Source organism: Ceratotherium simum, chromosome 9, assembly GCF_057802395.1.
Source record: "Ceratotherium simum simum isolate JZ-2026a chromosome 9, ASM5780239v1, whole genome shotgun sequence".
NCBI lineage: Eukaryota > Metazoa > Chordata > Mammalia > Perissodactyla > Rhinocerotidae > Ceratotherium > Ceratotherium simum.
In genome coordinates, this window is record NC_141908.1 from 6,901,910 (window position 1) to 6,926,143 (window position 24,234).

Sequence of the window (24,234 nt, forward strand, 5' to 3'; positions counted from 1 at the left end):
CATGATTTGGCTTCATCACTCTAACTCTGGCCTCAGTTTCTATAGGCAGCCCTCTCATATAATTACCTTCTTTGAGGTTGGTTCAGTAACAATTTACACTCTTAGCCCTTTCAGGAAATTTTGTTGGAGACATAACAACAACAACAGCAAATAAAAGGATCATAGCCTCAGTCTTATATCTGGTAGTGGAAATATATACATAGATTAATTAATATACCATCTGTCTTTTTTCTATGGTTCATACTTTTTGTATTCTCACTTAAGAAAATTTTATTGTTTTGACTTTTATATTTATATTTTATTTATATTTTTATATAAATTTATTTTATTTCAAAATATAAATATAAATTTTATAATAATAAATAATAAAATAAAATTTATTTTATATTTATATTTTAGTAATATATTTTATATTTATTTGACATATAACCCATGCCAAATTGATTTCAGGAAATGATGTGAGGTAGGAATCAAGTTTATTGGTTTTCATATTATATTCAATGGTCCTAACACCACTTATTGCAAATTTTGTCCTTTTTTGTATGTGTTTGTGCTCTTCAATTCCACATTTGTCATAAATTGTTTACATATGCATTTGTTTATTACCATGAGTGGAACAGAAAGTCACAAAGGAGCATTGTTTTTTTATAAATAGGTGGTGGAAAGTTTTCAGACAAGCAAGAAGATGAGAGAATAGTATTTATATGAGCACAAAGGCAAAAAACGGATCATGAGTTTTGAGAATTATAAATATGATTATTACACAGGTATTTGATACAAAATAATAAAAATTGAGGTTGAAGTAGAGAAAATTTTGAGGGATTTCATTTACAGGTTCCTGATCAATTTATTCTACTTCTTACTACAGAGCAATATAATCCACTGGGTTTCGTTTTTGACATGACAAATGAAAAAAAGATGTGTGTATGTCAATATATAGTTTTCTTCTTATTATATTTATTCTGTTTATTTTTTTATTTTTTTATTTGCATTACTATTTTTTGGTTTTACCTGAAATTTTATTGTAAAATCTTCAGTCCTTTTTTGGACAAATTTTATAAGTCGATCAATAATGGAAAAAGTAAAAAAAGGTCTTCAAACCGTCCCAAAGTTATTAAATTCTTAAAATATATTATACATTGAAAGAAATACAGTTTGCGGGAAAAGAATCAACATTTCAACCAGTGAGAATTAGTTTCAAGATAAAATAGCTTAGCAAGGTAATCATCTGTCTACTCAATTTTTTCAATGTGAGGGGCTGGGTGATTTGTTTGTGCGGTTATTTCTGAGTTGCTAAATATGATTAGAATGAATTCTCCCTCTGGATGCCCTTGTACATCATAAAACAGAGAAACACTGACTACTATTAGAAAGCCAGAATCTATAAATAAATTCAGAGTTAGAAAAAATACTGGGCACTGTGAACATTTCATCATTCAATATGTTTTTTGCTGGTGGCATATCTACTTATTCTGAAAGACCCATGTTTCTCTAAACTAGGTAAACATTAAACATCTAATACTTTAAGGCTCTCTTTATATACGCAAATGTTCTTAGGCACTTAACAAATAAAAAATATAGATCTTTGCAGAAAACATAAGAGCATAAGATGTTGAAAGGAAATACTTTCAAGCTTTGAAAGGAACCAGGGAACAACAGAGTGGAAATATTGTTTGTCTTTTCCCTTTCTTTTTTTCTTTCTTTCTTGTGCAGCAACTCTCTTAAAAATTATTCTATTGTGTAGTACAAAGATTTTAACAAAAAATTGTTATTAAAAGGTGATCCAGCACTTAATTTCAGTGTAATAATGGTGAAAATAAAGGGACTATTTCAAGGGGAAGAACTTGATAAAACTTAAAATTATTGTAGGTGTTGAGGCTACAAACACACTGCCAATGCATGTATATAAAAATTATAGAGATTACTTTCCAAAATCATATATGGATGAATTTTTTTTTGAGTGATCTTGCTTAAACCGTCCAAATCCTGTGCTGTCAGAGACAAGGTCAGGAATCAGATGGGACAGATCAGGAAATCTTCATTGTTCTTCTCGTTGCTTCAGTTTAACGTCTGTTTTTCAAAGCTTACAGTACTTCTAATCCACGATTTGCTTTTTCCGAGGAAAAGTAGCGTTGCATTTTGAAAAGAGCATGAACTTTGAATGAGATAGATATAGTTTCTGCATATTATAACTTTTCATGTGAACTTAGGAAAACCACTTAATATTTCTGAGTTCCAGTTTTCTCATATGTAAAATGAATATCACTGAGTTTATAATATTTTAACATTACATTTATGATAATATTTTATAATATTATCTATTATATATAAATGGGGATTATAAAACAGTAAATAATATATTGCAAAGATTATGTGAAATGACATATACAAAACTCCTGTCACATAATAATTTTTCCTTTTTTATTTTCTCTATTCATTTTTATTTTTTTGTTTCTCTTTCCCTCAAACAATGATCAATTAAATATGTCTAGAATACAGATTATATATATGTGTTTTTGCTTAATTGACAACTGTCAACTGTAATAGATCATGCCCAAGAACCCAGGGAATAGGTTTTTACTGGCATGGAACAACTCATTCAAGAAGAAAATAAAAACCTGTATTTAGTGGGTTATCATAACAGTGAGGAAACTGTCAGGCCTGACTCCCAAAACAGCTCCCCATCCAAGTTCTAGATGCAGCAAAGGGAATGGGTTTGCAACTCACACCATTTTCAACCTAAATTTTCATTTATTCCTCCTTTACACATTTAACAAATATGTAAATACCTCTCCAGACTCAGACCTTGGATGACAGTGAATAAGACAGACTTTGGGCCAGTCCTCATGGGTGGAGGAAACATAGGCAGAAAACTATATCTATTTAATTTCTGTCAAAAGATATACAACTTACAATGGTGGCGTGAGTGTTTTTAATTAATTAAACTTGCTAATATAATTTTGAGACAATAATTATTATAAATCTTCTTGTTAATCCTGAATTTTATTATGTACAGACTTTGAGATTTTAAATCTCAAAGATTTAAATCTCAACCAACTATTTGACCTTTAAAATGTTTTTTCCTTGCCTTTACAAAGCCATGATAGCCACAAAGCTTACTAGGAGAGGGCCAGAAAACTCACTCACATGGCAAGTCAGCGCCCATGATGTTGAGCACATGAGCACATATGGCCTGTAAAAGCCAAACATTGAGAGTGTGGATATGCTTCTTTTTTTTTTTTTTAATCTAAGGAAAAATAATGAGAGATTTGGTCATTTTATAAGCACATTGTAAAGTTTGGAAAACTGAAAGGAATTAAGGACTAAGATGAATTTTCTGCTAATCTATTGAACACAGGTGGATTTCCCCACCCCACATATGCGTGCTCCCCAGGTGTTGATGTCAGAGACTTCACCTGCACAAGTTTATGACATTGCACCATTAATTTGCACATTTTGAAGAAAGAGCTTGCCCATTTGTCACTGGGTAATTGGTACAAACATTGTTCTGTGATAATTCTCCATATTTTCAAATATTTTAGGTAGGAAATTTCAAAAATCTGAGAATAATAGTCTTAGCTACTAGTTAACCACTCATTCATGTTGTCTCTTTTTCTTCCATCGTTCATTCAAATTAGGTATCATTAACTTATTTAAAGTTGGAGTAATTTGCCTAACGTTAAGGCTGCCATCTAGATCTTGTTCTTATTCTATAAATAGGGTAACTTATATATCCTAGTTTGCTCAGGACAATTTCATTTTACGTTTGCTGTTCTGGCATTCTATCTGGTTGAGTATTTGTCTTACCATCTCTTACTATCAAAAGTGTCATGTTTTAAACCATAGGACATATGGTCACCCTATGACAATGAAGTGTAATCCAAATCACAAATTCTGGAACCTAAGATATTAATTAAATCTTGTACACAGAATGTGTTACATAACTAACAATCTTAAAATAAGATTTCTTTAAAATCTATAGAACCAAATAGAAACTTTAGAGCCAGAGTATAAACAAACTTGAATGTGCAGCACAAAATAGATTGGCTTTCACATGAGGAAAAGCTGCAGGATTATATGAGTTGAATAGCAAGATGCAGTCTTATAAAGGAGATTAGATATTACATCTTTTGACTTTGTAATTAGCAAGCTAGTGACCTTGACCAAATCATTTTACATGAGCCTTTTTTCTTCATCTGTAGAATGTAAAATCAGAATTACTGACTGACAACTTAAATAGTAGGGGCTTTAAAATACCATGTTTTAATCCTTATAACAACCTGTTGAGTTAAATACTAGTATCCACATTTTACAGATAGTAAAGTGAGGCTTACACAACTCTCTTCACAATCACACATCTAATACGTTACAGAGCCAGGATTCAAACCAAGTTCTTTCTGATTACAAATGCCTTATTCTCTCCACTATATATGAATTCCCATCCAAAAATGAAATTACATTATACTAAAGCATATCTTTATCATGTAGGTTATGCCAATTATTGTGCTACGTTCTTTGGAGGATCAATGATGCCTGTGTCTGTGCTGTTGCTTGCACTTTCTCTAGTTAGGGAATAAGGCATAGTCAAATGAACAAGTAAATAACAGAAACACATGAGCGCTTTACAAGCACAGAGGGTGGAGTACAACTAAGTTTTGCATTCAGAGGCCAGTGTGATTCATGTCTCAGAAATGTAAATAAATACAGCTGGTAGTATTAAAAGTTCAGACCAGAGTTGAGCATGAAATGAAAGAGGAGTAGAATGCTAAGGCCAAACTGTGTAAAACTATCAACGCCAAGGTTATTCTAAGAAGGCACACCAATGTTTGTATTGTTTTGTTTTGTCAGAAAATTTGAAATTAACAATAAACCGAGAAGAGATCTAACTTTATTTTCCTCTAATGTAGAGTTTAATATGACCCCTGGAAATGATTTTCCTGTGTTGTTTTATAAAAGGAACATTTATGTTACATAAATTGGGAGAAAAAGCTATGTGGCTGTCTGTGAGATAAGTATAAATTCAATGATCAAGCCATGTGGAAAAAAAGTAAAACATTCTATGTGTTTGTGTTCTGAAAGGGAACATAACTAATGTTGTCTGCCATTTTACACATATTTCTCAAGGTATGCATTTGAACCAGCAGAATATTTCTATCATGTTTTATAGGGGAGGAAATGAAACTTTCAGTGTGACTGTCCTCTCATCTATAATAATAATCATTGTTGCCGAAGTGCCTGTGTGAGTACACGTGTGCCAGGCATTACACTAGGCATGTGACAAGATTAACTCTTTTAATTTGCAAAACAAACTTGAAGAGGAGGTTAAATACTTTGCCATATGAATTAGAAAAAAAAGGATTCAAAATAAAGTCTGATTCTCAAATCCATGATCTTCTTCTGTTCTATGCTTCTCCTTAACTGTGAAATAATGGGATTAAGTCAACTACTCCCACCTAACTTCTCATGTCTGTTCCACCCCTAAATGTATACTTTAAGCAGTAGTTTTAGATTTGTGCTCTTTCTATCTCTCTGCATGTGAATGTATAGCTAAGAAAATACACGCATGCGCAAACACACGCGCGCACACAGAATGTTTTACTCTTTTCCCACACAGCTTGATCATTGAATTCATACTTATTGAACAGTTAGCCACAAAGCTTCTTCCAATTTATATAAAATAAATAAGCAAAAAGAAACAACAACAATACAAATCGTTTAATCTATGTCTTAATGCAATAAAGTCTCACGATGCAGATAGAATTTACTCTGATGATAAATTTATTCCATCTAATCACAATGCATAACTATATGGCTGTCATAGATCCTGCAGTTGGTCTCTTGGGGCAAAATATTTTTGCTCAATGCCTCAGGTGTACTTGATTTCCTGCTCTCTCTGCTTTGCTTCCTATATCCACATGAAACTCAAGTGTCTCTAATTCTTTGTGGAGGCCTCTGACTTCTAAACTTCTATACTCTTTTTTATTTGCTTGAGACAGTATAATTGTTTGCAAATGAAATATTCAGTCAAATATTCTTTTTGCCTTCATGTATTTTGAATTTAAATCTAATATTTTTTAATTAAGAAAGAGACAGCAAACACAAATTTTATTTCATTTTTTTTTCTGGATAGAGGGTAATTACTCTAGTATACTGCTTGTTAAATCCAGTTTTGTAAATATATAGATCCAAATTAGTTATAGATTTAGTAACAGAGGTTTTATTTTAGGAGATGGAGGTAGATAAAACCAAACATAGGAGTATCACTTGAATTTCCAATTTTTGATAATTCTAGTTTTTTAATAAGTACTCATGGGTCCAGAAAGCAGAGTTTTGTGGAATGAATGTGAGCTTTTAATTCAGACAGAAATGAATTTGGACTCCAATGCTGAGGCTTAAGGCAATTTACTAAATTCCCAAGGTACTATAATCTGTAAGAAGTCAGTTTTCTTATTTGCAAAATGGAGATAAAATACTGATTTAATAGTAAGAAAATACATAATCCATGGCTACGGGAGATGTATGCTTAATACATTTGCAATTGCCAAGTCAGGAAAGCTGGGTTGTGCTGCAAAAATGAACCATGAAATTTAAGTTTCTTGAAACAACAAAGAGCTATTTCTTACTCATGTGTCATGTCCACTGAAAGTGAGCTGGGGGCTCTGCTCCCTGTCATCTTTATTCTAGAACATGGTCTGTTAAGACAGCCTTTCTCTGGAACATTGCCAGTCTCCATGGCAAAACTAACAATAAATGACAATCACCGTCCACACACAGTTGAATTGCTGTTGTCATTTCTGCTCACAAGACATGGGCAAAGATTTAGAAGGATGAGGGAGTGTAATCTTATCATGTGCCGGGAAGGGAAAGAACTGGAATACTGGAAGAGCTGTAAATATTTACACATCCCTTTTTTCCACCATCCCCTGATTTTAGGATTTATAGTAAGGTGGATTCACAGTTACATAGGCACAAACTACAACTGCCAGAGAGCTGGCCTAAAAATCCCATCATTATCATGTCTACATCGACAGCAACTCACCACTGCTTGTGCACTACATTTTAGCTCAGCACACAATTCAAGTTAAAGAAGAGACATTTGTGTTTGCAATTCAATCTAATATAAACTTACAATAAATACTGTAATTTACATGACCCTAATAATGTACATTTTCTGCATACATCTTATTTTTCTTGATCATCAAAATTAAAAACTCTTGTGCTCCAAAGTATACCATGAGAAAGTGGAAAGTGAATCCACAAACTTGGAGAAAATATTTGGAAATTATTTATTTGATAAGGGACTTATACCCAGAATATATAAAGAAGGCTTACAACTAAATAATATGCAAACATATAACAGAATTTAAAAATGGGCAAAGGCTTTCAATGTATGAATGGCCAATAAGCACATGAAATAATATTCAACATGACAAGTTATTAGAGAATTGCAAATCAAACCCACAATGTGATACTACTTCACATCCACTAGTAGAAAATAATGTGTTGACAAAATGCAGAGAAATTGTAACCTTAGAATGTGCTGATGGATATGTAAAATGGTACTATTTTCAGTGGTACATTGGTAAACAGTTTGATATTTTCCCCAAATGTTAAACATGGGGTTGTAATAAGACCCAGCAATTCCACTCCTAAATTTCTACCCAAGAGGGTGAAAACATATGTTCACACAAAACACATGTGCATGTATGTTCATAGCAGCCTTGTTCAAAATAGACTGCTACAGGAAAAAACCCAAAAGTCCATCAACTGATAAATGGATAAATACAATGTAATACATCTATACTTAGAATATTATTAAGCCATAAGCACGAGTGAAGTACTGATATATTCTACAACATGAATGAAGTCTAAAAACATTATGATAAGTCAAAGAAGCCAGTCATAAAAGACCAGACATTGTATTATTCCATTTCTAAGAAATGTCCAGAATAGGCAATTCTATAGAGATAAAAAGTAAATTAATTATTGTCTCAGGGTGGGGGTTGGAGTGGGAAATGAAGAGTAACTGCATGGGCTTGACATTACTTTTTCAAGTATAGAAAATATTCTAAAATTAGATTATAGTTGTGGTGGCACAAGTCTGTGAATATGCTAACATCCATTGTACACCTCTAAACAGGCAAATTATATACCATATAAATTATATTATATAATTTAAATTATATTATATATATGGATTCCAACTCCTAGTGACCCTGCGTACAGCAAAATGGAACCATGGCTGGTCTTTCTGCACCATCCTCTGGAGCTCAATCAGACAATGCTCCACTGCTACATGGGGTTTTCATGCCAATTTTGTCAGAAGTGAGTGGCCAGGTTTTTCTTCCTAGTCTGTCATAGTCTGGAAGCTCCACTGAAAACTGTCCACCATGGGCTACCCTGCTGGTATTTGAATATCTTAATAAAGCTGTTAAATCCACAGAGGTTTTCTTTTTGGTGGGGGGACTCCTTTCTATCATTTATTAATAAATCTATTCTTTAAATATCTAACCTGTTGATTCCTAATATTATCGTGCAGATTTTTTCACCTCAACTTTTTGTGCATTTAAAAACTGTATTTTAAAAGCCACAAATGAAACAACTTCTATCTGAATTTGTTGACCCAAAATAATCTGATAGGAAACAGTTTAAATGAAATCTGAATTTATCTACAGAATATTATCAGCTTGCTTTCTGAATGTTAACATATTACTATTGAATTAGATCACCCATCATTAGCATGTTAATCAGAAATAATATGAAACTGTGAAAGAAAACCCCTGAAGAATTCATGAATCTGTCATCAATATTTATGGGCACCTGTTGTGAATTTCAGAATCCTAGAAGTGAAACCAGAGAATAATTCCTCTTTAATCAGTCCACAATCTTTCAAAGCATTTCTACCATTATTTTGAGACAACTTCTTTGAGAATATTATTTCTAGCTTGTCGCCCAGCATCAATGACAATATAAAATTCTCTTAAAACTTGTCAATTGTGGATTTTCAAAAAGTAAAGGACATAGTCCTTCCAAATGTGGGTTATTTTGAAGGTATGACACCTACTTTGACAGCCACTTAAGTGAAAAAGATACATTTGGAGTCATACAAGATATCAGGAAAATATTGGCTGTGATTGAAAACAATACTTCTCTGAGTATGTCATTGAGGTAATCTTCCTTTACATGTTTTTTACAAAATAATATTCCAAATTTGATAAAAATATCTTTTTTGTGGGGCCGGCCCAGTGGCACAAGCGGTTAAGTGCACACGTTCTGCTGCGGTGGTCCGGGGTTCGTCGGTTAGGATCCCGGGCAAGCACCTACACACCACTTGGCAGGCCATGCTGTGGTGGCGTCCCACATAAAGTGGAAGAAGATGGGCATGGATGTTAGCCCAGGGCCAGTCTTCCTCGGGAAAAATGAGGAGGATTGGCAGATGTTAGCTCAGGGCCAATCTTCCTCACCAAAAAAAAAAAAAAATTTTTTTTTTTTATACTGTAGAAGTTATTTACTCTGGCAAAGGATACTAGGAAATCCATTACGTTTGCCTTGACCTACATCACCTATATACAACTTTTAAAAAAATGTATTTATTTTTTAATTTTAAAATTATCCTACATTAAAACTGAATATTTTGAAATTTGATATATCAAATACTTTGATATATCAATATTTTGATAAATCTCAACATACCTATAGATTCTTATAGCCCCCACCACAATCAGGAACCGAAACATTGTTATCACCCCAAAAAACTCCCTCATGATATCCCTTAATAGTTGCACTATCCTTCCCCCTCATATCCCCTGAAAACTACAGATCTGTTTTCAGTCACACTTGTGAGTCTTTTTGAGATTGTCACATAAATGAAAACATACAGTAAGTAACTTTTTGAAACTGACTTCTTTCACTCAGCATAATGTCTCTGAGATTCAACTAACTTGTATATAACCATAGTTTGTTCTTATGTCATTCCTTGGTGGTACTCCATTGTACAGAGGCACCACAGTTTAGCCATTGAACAATCAAAGCCATTTAGGTTATTTCCAATTTTGGATGATTATGAATATAGCTGCTACAAGCATTAATGTGCAAGTTTTTGTGTAAATGTAAGTTGTTATTTCTCTGGGGTACATATCGGGGGGTGGGCTTGCTGTGTCATACGGTAATTGTACGTTAAACATTATAAGAATGTGCCATCTGTTTTCCTGAGTGGCTGCAACATTTTGCTTTTTTCATCAGTAATTTATGAGAGTTCCAATTAATTTTCACCATCGTTTCATCCATTCCAGCATTGAGTACTATCAGTATTTTCCTCCTCCTGCTTCTTTTTCTTTTTTGCCATTCTAATAGGTTATACATAAGCTAATCACCATACATTGAACTTGATATCAGGATGTATGTGTGTTAACAGCTTTGCCATGAACCTGGCTATCTTTCCCGACCTTAGTTTCTGTATGTGTCAAATGAAAATTGAGATACTTTTTCTGGATTGCGGAGTTGAGTTAGATAGATACAAAAATATTTGAAAAAGGATACAGTATACATATGAAATATTCTTATTTTTATGAAAATTTTTATTGTAACTGTTGATTCTTATTTTAAGGACAGAATATCAATGATTAACCTTTAAACATGTCTAATGAGGTTATATGATCTTGTGGAGATGGATAGTGGGATGTTTGACATGATTTATCATATTTTATCAGGTTTTTATTTAATCCAGAAAGAATAAGTATTCTTAACACATGCCAGAATCTAAACTGGGAAGTGTTAGATATAACTGTGAGGGGTCTGCAAGTTTTAGAAATTGGAAATCAGAATAACAAATATGTTTAAACAGTAACCAAATACATGAATAATTGCATCTTAAGAGATCAGAGCTGTCTCATATATGCATATTGCCAGCATTGTTCCATTAGGTTTCAGGGAAAAATATGTACACACTTTCATAAAACTTTGACTCTGCTTTTTTCTTTTCTCTCCTTAGGGACAATTTCTAAATTTCTTATTTTCCTCTATCTTTATGTAGTTTTGTCATTTACAGAGAAAACATTGTTAAAAGAAATTTGTCACTTTCCAAACTGGGTTATAAAACCTACTGCCACCTCCGCTTGGGCACCACAAGTTTTTCCAACATGCCATTTGTCTCATTACAAAGTTCATTTTCATTTTGTCAGAAATGACACACATCTTGGTTATGAAAAGTGTAAATTTTGACCGAAATATTAGAGTTCAATTTTTCTTTGTCTTATCAAGCCCACTGCCTTCCCCTATTTTTGCTTATGGCAAAAAGCTTTGCTACTCAAAACCTATCAAATGATGGCAGGGACATAGAATAGAAATTTTTGTACAAATCTTTGACTATTGTAGCCACAGTTTACTCCCAATAATTTGTGGGCAAACTTTCCATCTGATTGTCTATATAACATCTTCTATCAGGCACCTATGCTGTTTTGAAAAAAATATGGATTTAGAACTAGAAGGTATGGTTTGAGGCCTGCTTCTATAATTTATTACCTGCTAAACATTGATCAAATATACAAACTGACTAATCTTAATTATAGATGAGAATGATAACAAAAAAAATTAGTAGCATCTATTCCACAGAGCTATTGTGAGGATGAAAATGATAAGATGTATATCAAAATGTGTTATAAACTGAAAATTATTTAAAAATATAAACATAATTATTAGTATAACATTATTGGAGAAGTCTATCATAAGCCTTAATTGGCCATCTGTTCACACCCATCTGTACTTCAATTCAAAAATTAATAGTTATGAAACACATATTAGATTTCTAGTATGTTGTAGTCTCTTCAGTTGGTGATATAAAAGGCCACTTTGTTGAAGTTGTTTAAAGTATAGGTCTTGGGAGTTTGATGGTGGTGTTGGAGAAGGGTAGGCTGGTGGCGGAGAAAGAAGACCTCAAAGAAACACAAAATAAAGAAAAGTATAAGCCTACAAATGTATATGTGATTAAGATAATTACAAGAATATTGCTTTGAGAATATTTATTTCTGCTCAGACATGAACTCGTTATCCTCCACCTACTGCACTCTATCTTGTTCACTCTCTAAACCCCTTGGTGCGTATGGGCAGTAGGTCTGACCAGCACTAACTTGGTAAAGCACTCTGAATTTTTGTTCCTCCTTTCTCCCAAAATCTTCTTATTCAAGAAGATTTTGAAATTATAAATAATTCAAATTCCTTAGGCTCTCCAAAATGTTCTCTTTGTTTATCAAAATAGCAGTGGGAATTGGATCTATGAAAAGTTAATATATAATTTTATAAGCATTATCTTAATGAATAAAATGTTTGGCTTGCAGTTTCAAACTCTCCTAACTCAACAGGTCAGGATGTCAGAAAGAGTAATCAAATCAAGAGGTACGTATGCAAAGCAGCAAACCTTTCCCAGAACAGTCCCACTGAGTAATGTGAGTTAGCAGCCTTGGCAAAAGCCTAGGCTGTTTGCACAAAAGCAATCCATCCACTGGAAATAAATGGAGAGGAGAAAACAATAAACATGCAAATGTACTCCCACTCTTTACAAATAGATTTCTATACTTCTTTAGTAAAAGAATGGAGGAAATAGGAACGGAGAGACAAAAGCAAAGTTTAATAGTCTCTAGGATGAAAGAAGCAAACTTGAAAATCTATATATTATAGTCTGAAAGTATTGCCTACAAATATAGACTCTCAGGATAACAAATTTCTGCTAAGATGTAATTAGTTATTAATCATTTGTTTTGTATCATAAATTTCAGACAATAAAACTACACTAATTCATGAAAGCTTAAAACAATAAAAGAAAATATAATAAGAATGACTAATATTTTAATCCTGAAAAACATATCCAAATTTAATAGAAAATTTTTAATACATATAGTGGAAAATTCAATAAATAAAAATACTTAGAAAATATACCTCCTTGATAAAGTCATGGAACCTGTGGAGTGTCACTGGCAATCAAAAAATAATAATTTTGATGTGTTATCATCCATCAATCAAAATGAGAATTTTTTTTTTTTTTGTGAGGAAGAGTGGCTCTGAGCTAATATCCACTGCCAATCCTCCTCTTTTTGCTGAGGAGGATTAACCCTGAGCTAAAATCTGTGCCCATCTTCCTCTACTTTATGTGGGATGCCTGCCACAGCATGGCTTGATAAGTGTGTAGGTCCGTGCCCAGGATCTGAACCTGTGAACCCTGGGCCACTGAAGCAAAGCGTGCAAACTTAACGACTATGCAACCAGGCCAGCCTCAAGAGAATTTTTTTAAATAGTAGATTCAAAAATGGATGCAATGAGGGAGTGATGTCAGCAAAATAGTGGACTAGAAAACCCCAAGCTCTTTTTCTCCTCAAGAAACATCAAAGGAACAACCAGGAGCTATTTAAACCAACTTTACTAGAGGTCTGGAAAGTAATCAGAGGTTTACAGCATCCAAGCAAACACCCAATCAAGAAAAAGCAGTCTTCAAAATAGGAACTTTGTGGCATTTTTACTCACCCTTGCCCTACCCCCTCCTTGGTGCAGTGACAGTGTTGGTCTTCAGTGGCAGCAGCTGGCTCCTGTTGTCCTCCCTTAACCTTGAGGGAGAAGAACAGATCTTATTTAAAAATTATTGTATAAGTCTGTTCTTTTTTTTTTTTTTTTTTAAAGATTTTATTTATTTTATTTTTTCCCCCCAAAGCCCCAGTGGATAGTTGTGTGTCGTAGCTGCACATCCTTCTAGTTGCTGCATGTGGGACTCGGCCTCAGGATGAACGGAGAAGTGGTGCCTCGATGCGCACCCGGGATCCAAACCCGGGCCGCCAGCATCGCAGCGCGCGCACTTAACCACCAAGCCACAGGGCTGGCCCTGTATAAGTCTGTTCTAACTGGACTAGGGGATACCTAAAGAACTGAAGCAAGGCCATCATCTCTGTTCTGTATAACTCAGAAAGCAGAAAGGAAAAGTGGCAGGCATCGCTCATAAAAATGATAAGGTGACTACAGATGCCAGGGACAAGAGACTTGAGGTAAAGACATACAATAGGCCATCTAAGGCCCAGAGGAGAAGCTAGAGGAGAAACTAGAAGAGAGAATTTTTCTTTCTCTTTGAGAAATCGGGACATTCAAAAGCAGCTGTGTATAGGAGGGAACATGGAAAGACACACAGCCTAGGCACACATGCTCGGGGAAGTACTGGAAAGACTTCAGCTTTGACCTTGGGCTAATTCCTAGGCTCAGATCAGCCTAGCCAAAGGGTGAAGGAGCACCCCAACACAGAGCTAGTCTGCCAAGAATGGGAAAGCTTGCTGTTCTCCTTTTTTTTTTAATGGTAGCTTTTTGTTGGTTTGTTTTGCTTTATTTCAACTCCTGGCACTAAGAAACCTCTGAAACATTAGCTGAACATGAACTAAAGGAACGGAGATTTCAGTGATCATACTTGATCAGCAATCGTCTTCACACACACACAAAAAATTGGAAAAGTCTCAAAATAAAAAGACTACTACAGCTTTTAATAATAAAAACAAAACAAAAAATTCAAACCCTAATGAAGGGAGGAAATCTGATTTCTGTAGTTAGCTCATTGTAACAACGAAATGCCCAATTTTCAACAAAAATTGATAAGGCATCAAAGAAATAAGAAAACACGGCTAATACAAAGGAACAAAATAAATTGACAGAAACAATCCCTACAGAAGCCCAGACATCTGACTTAATAGGCAGAGATCTTCGATCACTTGTCCTAAATATTCTAAAACAGCTAAGAAAAAATGTGGACAAAGAACTGAAGAAAATCAGAGAAATGACACATGAACAAAATGAGAATACAATAGAGACAGAAATTATAAAAAGTAACCTATCAGAAATTCTAGAGCTTAAAAGTACAATAAATGAAATAAAACATTAACTAGAGGTTGTAACAGAATATTTAAGCAAGAAAAAAGAATTAGAAAACCTGAAGATAGGAAAATTGATATTATTGAGTCTGAGGAACAAAAAGATAAAACAATGAAGAAACATGAGCAGATCCTAAGCAACGAATGGGACACCATGAAACTGACCACATATGTTGGAAGCCCCAGAAGAAGAAGAGAGAGAAAGGGGCAGAAAGATTGTTTGAAAAAATAATGGCTAAAAACTTTAAAAATTTGAGGAAAGACGTAAATCTACATATCCAAGAAGCTCAGTGGACTTCAAGTAGGATAAATTCAAAGACATCCACATTGAGATCTGTTATAGTCAGGAGTCCCTCAACGATAGGAATATGTTCCAAGAAATGCATCATTACGTGAATTTGTCATACAAACATCATAAAGTGTTAGTTACACAAACCTAGATAGTATAGCCTACTACCCACCTAGGCTGTATCGTATAGCGTATTGCTCCTAGGGTACAAACCTGTACAGCATGTAACTGTACCGAATATTGTAGGCAATTGTTACACAATGGTAAGTATTTTTTGTATCTAAACATATCTAAACATAGAAAAGGTACAGTAAAAATACAGTATAAAAGATAAAAAAATGCTATACATGTATAGGGCACTTACCATGAATGGAGCTTGCAGGACTGGGAGTTGCACTGGGTGAGTCAGTGAGTGAATGTGAAGGCCTAGGGCATTACTGTACATTACTGCAGACTTTATAAACACTGGACACTTAGGCTACACTAAATTTATCACAAATATCTTTCTTTCTTTAATAATAAATAAACTTCAGTTTACTGAAACTTTTTTACTTTATAAACTTTTTATTTTTTTAACTTTTTGAGTCTTTTATAATAACACCTAGCTTAAAACACAAACACATTGTACAGCTGTACAAAAATGTCTTCTGTCTTTATATCTTTATTCCATAAGATTTTTCTGTTTTTAAAATTTTTTATTTTAATTTTTTACTTTTTAAATTTTTTTGTTAAAAACTAAGACACAAACACACACATTAGCCTAGGCCTACAGAGGGTGAGGATCACCAATATCACTGTCTTCTACCTTCACATCTTGTCCCACTAGAAAGTCTTTAGGGCCAATAACATGCACAGAGCTGTCTTCCTCTATGACAACAATGCTTTTGTTTGGAATACCTACTGAAGGACCTGAAGGATTGTTTACACCAGTATCACCACAAACACATGAATAACGCATTGTGCTGTGATATTGCAACAGCTACGACATCACTAGATGATAGGAATTTTTAGCTCCATTAAAATCTTATGGGACCACTGTCATGTATGTGGTCTGTTATTGATGGAAATGTTGTTATGTGGCACATGACTGTATAATCAAATTGCCAAAAGCCAAAGACAGAGAGAATCTTGAAAGCAGCAGGAGATAAATGACTCACCCGAGAAAAGGGATCATCAGTTATATAAGATTTTTTATCTGCCACTTTAGGGGCCAGAAGGCAGTGGGATTATTTATTTAAAGCACTGAAAAAAAATAGGTCAACCAAGAATTTTATATCTGCCAAAAATGTCATTTAAAAATGAGAGAGAAATTAAGCTATCTGTAGATAAAGGCTGAGGGAGTTCATCACCACTAGACTTGCCCTACAAGAAAAGCTAAAGGAACTCCTACAAGTTGAAATAAAAGGTCACTAGACAGTAACTCAAATTCATTTGAAGACATAAAGTTCTGTGGTAAAGGTAAATACAAGGGTAAATATAAAGCTAGTATTGTTACAATTTTGATTTTTAATTCCACTTTAAAATTTCTACCAGATTTAAAAGTCAAATGCATGAAAATAATTATAAAGCTATGCTATTGGGCATAAATGCTTAAAGATGCAATCTGAGACAGCATCAATAACATAACGGGGGGCATAGCTGTATAGAAGAATATTTTTTGTTTGTGTTTAAAGTTAAGTTGATATCAATTCAAATTAGATTCTTATAACTTTAACATGTTTTGTATAATTTCCGTGTTACTCAAAAAAAAGTATCTGTAGACTATACAATAAAGAAAATGAGAGGAAAACAAAACATGTCACCAACAAAACAAAACTAAACTAAACCAAACATAAGTGAGGGCAGTAACAGAGGAAATGAGGGACTATAGACATAGAGAAAACAAATAGCAAGATGTGAGAAGTAAATCCTTTCTTATCAGTGATTGCATTAAATGGAAATACATTAAAATCTCCAATCACAAGGAGGAGATTGGTAAAATAAATTTTAAAAAAACAACAATATCCTACTATATGCTGCCTACAAGTGACACTTTATTTCTAAAGACTCAGATAGGTTGAAAGCAAATGAATGGGAAAACATGTTTCATGCAAACAGTAATCAAAGAAAGTGGAGGTGACTAGTAGAAAAAAATGGACTAAGTTGAAAATTGTTACAGGAGATAAGAAAGCACATTATATATTGATAAAAGGGTCAATTAACTAAGAAGACATGACAATTATAAAAATATATGAGCCAAACATCAGAGGCCCAAAATATATGAAGCAAATATTGCCAGAATTGAAGAGAAGAATAAATATTTCTATAATAATAATTGGAGACTTCAATACTCCAATTTAAATAATGGATAGAACATCTAGACAGAAGATCAGTAAGGAAATAGAGGACTTAAACAACACTATAAACTATTTGGACTTGACAGATATATGCATAGAAAACTATGTCACAACATCTGACATTTTTCTCAAGTGCATGCTGAACATTCTGCAAGTTAGACCATATGGTAGGCCACAAAACAAGTCTTAAAAAATTTTAAAGTATTTAAATTGTACAAAGTATCTATTCTAATAATATTGGAATGAATCTAAAAATAACAGAATGAAAACTAAAAATACATAGATAAGTATAAATTAAACAACACACTCAAACAACCAATCAGCCAAGATGAAATCACAAGGTAAGTTAGGAAATACCTTGAGACAAATGAGAACAAAAACACAACATACCCAAACTTATGGGACACAGTGAAAACAGTGCTAAGTGGGAAAGTTATAGCTAGATATGCATACATTAAAAGAAAAGAGGGGCCAGTCTGGTGGCCTAGTAGTTGAGTTTGGCACACTCTGCTTTGGTGACCCTGGTTTGGTTCCCAGGTGTGGACTTACACCACTCATTGATGGCCATGCTGTGGCAGCATCCCACATACAAAATAGAGGAAGATCGGCACAGATGTTAACTCAGGGCGAATCTTCCTCAACAAAAAACAAGAAAAAAGAAATGTGTCAAATCAATAATCTAAACTTACGTCTTAAGAAGCCAGAAAAAGAAAAACAAACTAAACCCAAACCTAGCAGAAGGAAAGAAATAAGGATTATAGCAGAGATAAGTAAAATAGATAATTGAAAAACAATAGAGTAAACCAATAAACCAAAAGTTTGTTCTTGGAAAATTCAAGGAAATCAACAAACCATTCGTCAGATTGTTTAGAAATACAGAGAAAAGCCTCTAATTACTAAATCAGAAATGAAAATGGAGATGTTACTACAGACTTTCCAGAAATAAAATAATTATAGGACCAGCCTGATGGTGCAGTGGTTAAGTTCACCACACTCTGCTTAGGTGGCCTGGGGTTTGCAATCCCAGTGTGGACTTATACCACTCATCGGCGGCCATGCTATGGTGGCATCCCACAAACAAAATAGAGGAAGACTGGCACAGATGTTAGCTCAGGGCCGCTCCTTCTCAAGCAAAAAGAGGAAGATTGGCAACAGGTCTTAGCTCAGGGCCAAGCTTCCTCACACACAAAAAAAATAATTATAAAAGAATATTATAGATAATTGTACACCAATAAATTGGATAACATAGATGAAATGGACAAATTTCTAGAAACACACAACCTACCAAGATTAAATCATGATTAGTATAAATTCTGAATAGACCTATAACTAGTCAATAGATTAAATCAACATTCAAATAGCTCCCAACAAAGAAAGTCCTGGAGCAGATGTTTCCCTAGTAAGTTACTAAACATTTAAGAAGAATTAACACCAATGTTTCTCAAACTCTTTCAAAAAGTTGAAAATGAGAAAATACTCTTTAACTCACTCATTAAGGCCAAGATTACCCTGAGACCAAAGCTAGACAAAGAGGCTAAAAGAAAACTACAGACCAATACCTCTACTGAATATTGATGCAAAAATCCTTAACAAAATACTAGTAAACCAACTTCAGAAGCATACTAAGAGGATTATAAACCATGAATAAGTGGGATTTATTCTTGATTGCAAGGAAGTTTCAACACACAGAAATTAATTGATGTAATATAACACATTAATAGAATGAAAGGAAAAACGGGATCATCTCAATAGAGAAATAAGAAGTATTTGACAGAATTCAACACTCTTTCATGATAAAAACACTAAATAAACTAAGAATAAAAGTTCCTCAACATGATAAAGTCCATATGTGAAAAACCCACAACTCACATCACACTTAATGGTGCAGAATGAAAGCTTTCCCCCTATCTGGAATAAGAAAAGGATGTCAGCTCTTCCCACTTCTATTCTACACAGTACTGGAAGGGCTAGGCAGAGCAATTAGGAAAGAAAAATAAATAAAATTCACCTTAAAGGAAAGGAAGAAATAAAATTATCCCTGTTCGCAGATGACATGATCTTATATGGAGAAAATCCTAAAGATTCCACACCAAAACAAACAATCAACCAAAAAATCCTATAAATCAACCTAACAATCAACCAAAAAGAACTAATAAATGAATTCAGCAAATTTGCAAGACACAAAATCACCGCACAAAAATTCAAGTTTCTAGACACTAACAATGAGCAAACCAAAAAGAAAATTAAGAAAACCATCCAATTACAACAGAGTAATACAGAATAAAATACTTAGAAATAAATTTAACCAAGTAGGTTAGAGAGTTGTATGCTGAAAACTACAAAATCTTGCTGAAAGAAATTAAAGAAGACATAAATAAGTGGACAGAATCCCATGTTCATGGATTGGAGACTTAATATTCTTAAGATGACAATACTACTCAAAGTTATCTATAGATTCAATGCAAACCCTATCAAAATCCCAATGGCATTTGTAGCAGATATTTAGGAGGGGATTAAAATCTTTCTCTTTGGTCCACCTCATTAACTGTTCTTCTAATGAACAATACTTATACAAAGCAGAAACAATAGGATCATTTTAATAATTGTGTTTATTCATTTCATGAATTACGTAGTCTTTATTGAAAACTGTCATTCATAAACACATGACCCTAATGTAATCTCACAAGAGACTTCTGTCCAAACAGCAGAATAAATGTGTAGGTTACTTAGTCTAATAGTCTTTTTTAGGAAGCTATATAAAATGACTATGCCCTATTTAAGGATTATTTCTAATTTTGTTACCTTAGCCTTACCCTTGATTTTTTCTTTATTGTGTAACTCTTCTTCTTAAATGTAAATATTGTTTGATATTTCTCTAATCTTAGGTTGTTGGCCTTTAAAACCTTCCTCAGTATTTTTTATTCTGCTCTGCTCCTAGATTTATTTTCCACATGCTTCTCACTAAAGTATTATCAGCATTGCATCTTTCCCCTACTCTATTGTTTCCAATAACCAGCCACTGTTTCTAACCAAGCCTGTTGGGTTGCTGTTGGAATAAATGACTGATCTCAAACCAGTCATCCTAGGCTGAATCTGACTCAGAGACATGTTTTGTTTTGCTTGAGCATTTTAGTCTGAAAAAAGTTTTGCATTTGAGTTAATTACTGACATAAAAATCCAGGATATTCACATTAAATAAAGAACTCCAGCTTCTCTTCAAAAGGAAGGTCTGATAACAGAGGGTTCTTATGGCAACAGTTGGCTGGAGAGAGAGGAGTTTGCCCTTTATATATGATGCATGTACTCTCCGGCTCATCTGACTCCATTACTCTTACCTTACTTCAACCAATCTGCAGAAATTAGCTGGGTTACCTGCCCCTCTGTGAGCACTTGAGTTTGGTGCATTCCTTGTCAACTGTGTCTGAACAGTCTTTAAGAAAAATTCTTAGAATTACTGAAGCACTTTGGACATCGCTAAAATATTCATGGTTTCTTCAAGAGGAAAAGCAACAGCACTCATTTGAAGTTGTAAATTCTGCTAAATTAAAAAAAAATACACACATTTACACCTCAACAGTGTCATTATTTTATATTTCCACTACATTTACTTTTATGGTGTTTATGCTATTGCACACGTAAGATTATTGCATTTTCTCATGTTTTCTGAGAGCTACATGAAGTATGAACTTTGGTCTGTGGTGATAAACTATGTAATAAGTTCAAACAAGTTGCATTAGTTTTTATTCATTTCTTTAATGTATTTATTGTCCTGGCTTTAGCAATTTCATTTCCTTTGGCTTTTGGTAAGAAAACCCCATTGCTGTGCTTCTATTACTGTGCAGTTGGCAACGTCTCACTTCATACCTTATCATGTTCTCTGCTTCATGCTCTGAGAAAAAATCAGTGGGTTTGACCCTCTTGAAACATATTTTATATGGTTTTAAGTTCCATTTCTCAGCTCTACTTCAACTTAGAATTTTGAGTTCGAGATAAAATCAGATAGGATTGTTAAAATAAACATGTTTTTAAAGCATATTGTGTTGGGAAAGTTTCACTGACACTTTACCTTCTCTTTGCACTGTTTAAATATTTCTATTGTTTCTCTTGTTATTTTTATGTCTTTTTAGAGATGCCAAGTTGATGGCTCTTGAATCTCCTTAACTGAACATACTGAATGTTATCCCTGGGCACTTTGAGAGGTAAAACGAAATATTGCCACTACCCGTAGGTGACGACAATAAGAATAAATGCCATTAGATTGTTCCGGGATAAATTGAATCAGCCTTGCAATGTTGTTATTAAAAGATATTATGATTGTGCATTGTACAATCTTCAGAATATAATTCATTTTCAGTGCCTGAGACTAGCCAAACCCTGAAAAGTATTCTAATCAAGATTTAAGACTAGATATTAGATGAGTTTATAGGTACCTGGTTAAATATAAATTGATATCTTTAAAAAAATTGTCTGATTTTCAGAAGTTCTCTCTCTAGTGAGTATTAGAATTTCATAAGCATCTGCCTTCTAATGCTTATGAGACAATGAGGGTTATTTTATGTCCAGGCTCTATTTTAATTCCTAAGAGTATTCAACTCATTTTAACAAATGAGGACGTGTTATTTCAGCAATATGTACTGAGATTGAACTAGATCTGTCCAAATCATGAAAAGTAATGAGATTGCAAAGGTGTGTGCGTGTGCAGGCACACGTATGTACATGTGTAAAACAAACTCAATAAAACTTAAACTCTCATAACATGATGTATTCATTATCTATTGCTATGCATGTGATTGCCCAAAATGTAGTAGTTTGAACCATCAGCACTTATTATTTTACAGTTTCTGTATGTCAAAATCCAGGTATGGCTGAACTGTGATCCTCTGCCTCAGGGTGTCTCACAGGCGGCGATCAAGATGTCAGCCGAGACTGTGGTCTCATCTCAAGGCTTGACTGGGAAAGGATCTGCTTTCAAGCTTACTCATGTGGTTGTTGGCAGGATGTAGTTTCTTGTGAGCTGTTGGACTGAGGGCCTTATTTCATTGTCTGTTGTCCAAAGGCTGCCCTCAGATCCTTCCCACATGGGCCTCTCCATATAGCAGCTACCTTCAGTAGAGCTGGCAAGCTAGAAGGCCAGAGAGGGAGTAACAGATATAATTCACATTCTTTTATAAAACAATCTTAAAAGTGACATCCTATCACTTTTTTCTTATTCTACTGGTTACAGAAGCAAATCACGTGGTATAGTTTACACTTAGGGGGTGACTTCACAAGTGTGTGAAGACCAGGCGGCAGGGATCATTAGGAGCCATGTCAGAAACTGCCAACCACAAGTAACGTTTTTTTCAAATAGAACTGGAAATTGCTCTAGCCTTTGAAAATTTAATAATCTGAGAGAGATTCATTTTTCATTAATTCATTCAAAGGCTTTTCTTGACCAGCCTGCTGACATGTATTGGGAACACAAAGATGAATGAAACACGTGGTTCTTACCCTCAAGAAGTCCATGGCTTAAATGTGAAAGAGATATAGTAATAGATCATTATAATATCACAGCAAAAGGTCTAGAACCGAAATAGGCACCAAAGAGCAAAGAGGACAGCCTTCAAACAACTCGGGGGTGAGTGGATGGGGGTTACAGACGCCAGGGAACACCTTGCAGAAGAAAGAGTACTGGACTGGAGTCTTAGAGAAAGAAGAGAATTCATCTTTAGACTGTTCCCCACTAAATATACATATATATACATATTGAGAGAAAGGGAGGAAAATGGGCAAAGGCATGGTGTGAAACACAAAGGCATATACGGAGAAATCCAGGTTGAAAACAACTCTGAGCTTTATAGAGCTGCTGGAGCATGAAGTACACAGCAGGAATAGAAATTGATGAGGTAGTAGAGGGCCAGAGAATGGGGAGGAGGGTATGCGTGTGCGGTTGTGAAGTGAGGTGGTGGGGAGTGGCCAATCTGTAATGCCACCTAAGAGCTAGGACCATACCTTTTACACAGTGGTGAGTCATGGAAGCAGTTGAACCAAGATAAATACTGGGATCATCTAACCAGGATGATCAGATTTGTATCTTGACATATAATTTATGCACAAAACACTCTAAAAAAATGCTAAATTGTGCTACAGTCTCTGATAATTTTGTTTCTTTTATTTTGAAATAAACATAAAAAAATCTAAACATCCTTTAACTTCCTCTTACTTCAGTAAAATGTCTTGTTCTCCCCCTTTCCTTGTGAGCCACATCTTCGGGTTTGCCATTCCCTCGACCCGAAATAACCTAGGACTCTTTTCTTGTTTTATGAGGCAGCTTTTATGAAGATTAAAGGGTTATGAATCCAAAAGACCTGCTCTGCTTCATACTACCCTTGTGATTCCTCATCTTAGATTCCTCCTCTCTTCAATGATGACAGATAATACCCATCTTACAGTGTTATGAAAATTAAATGAGATAAGTCATACAAAATACCTATACCCATCTTTAGTCCCCGGCAAACAGCAGTAATCTCCCTTATTCATCTTTTAAGCTCCATATCCAAAATTCTTCTCTGATTTCCCCAGCCTACAAATTCTTCCTTTTCTGAGCACATAGAACGTGTTCCAACTGCATCACAAATTTTGGTCTTATATGTATGTTTTTTTCCTTGAGTATTTGTTGAACCTGTTGTGCATATAATTCTCAATTATAAGTTCCTAAAGAGCTTATTTTATTCATATT

General features: G+C 34.2%; 1 long non-coding RNA gene across 1 annotated transcript in view; it reads left to right on the forward strand.

Annotated features, from left to right (window-relative positions):
* Window positions 1–24,234, forward strand: part of LOC147916228 (uncharacterized) — a 167,217-nt gene that overhangs the window by 35,810 nt on the left and 107,173 nt on the right. The window lies entirely within an intron of this gene.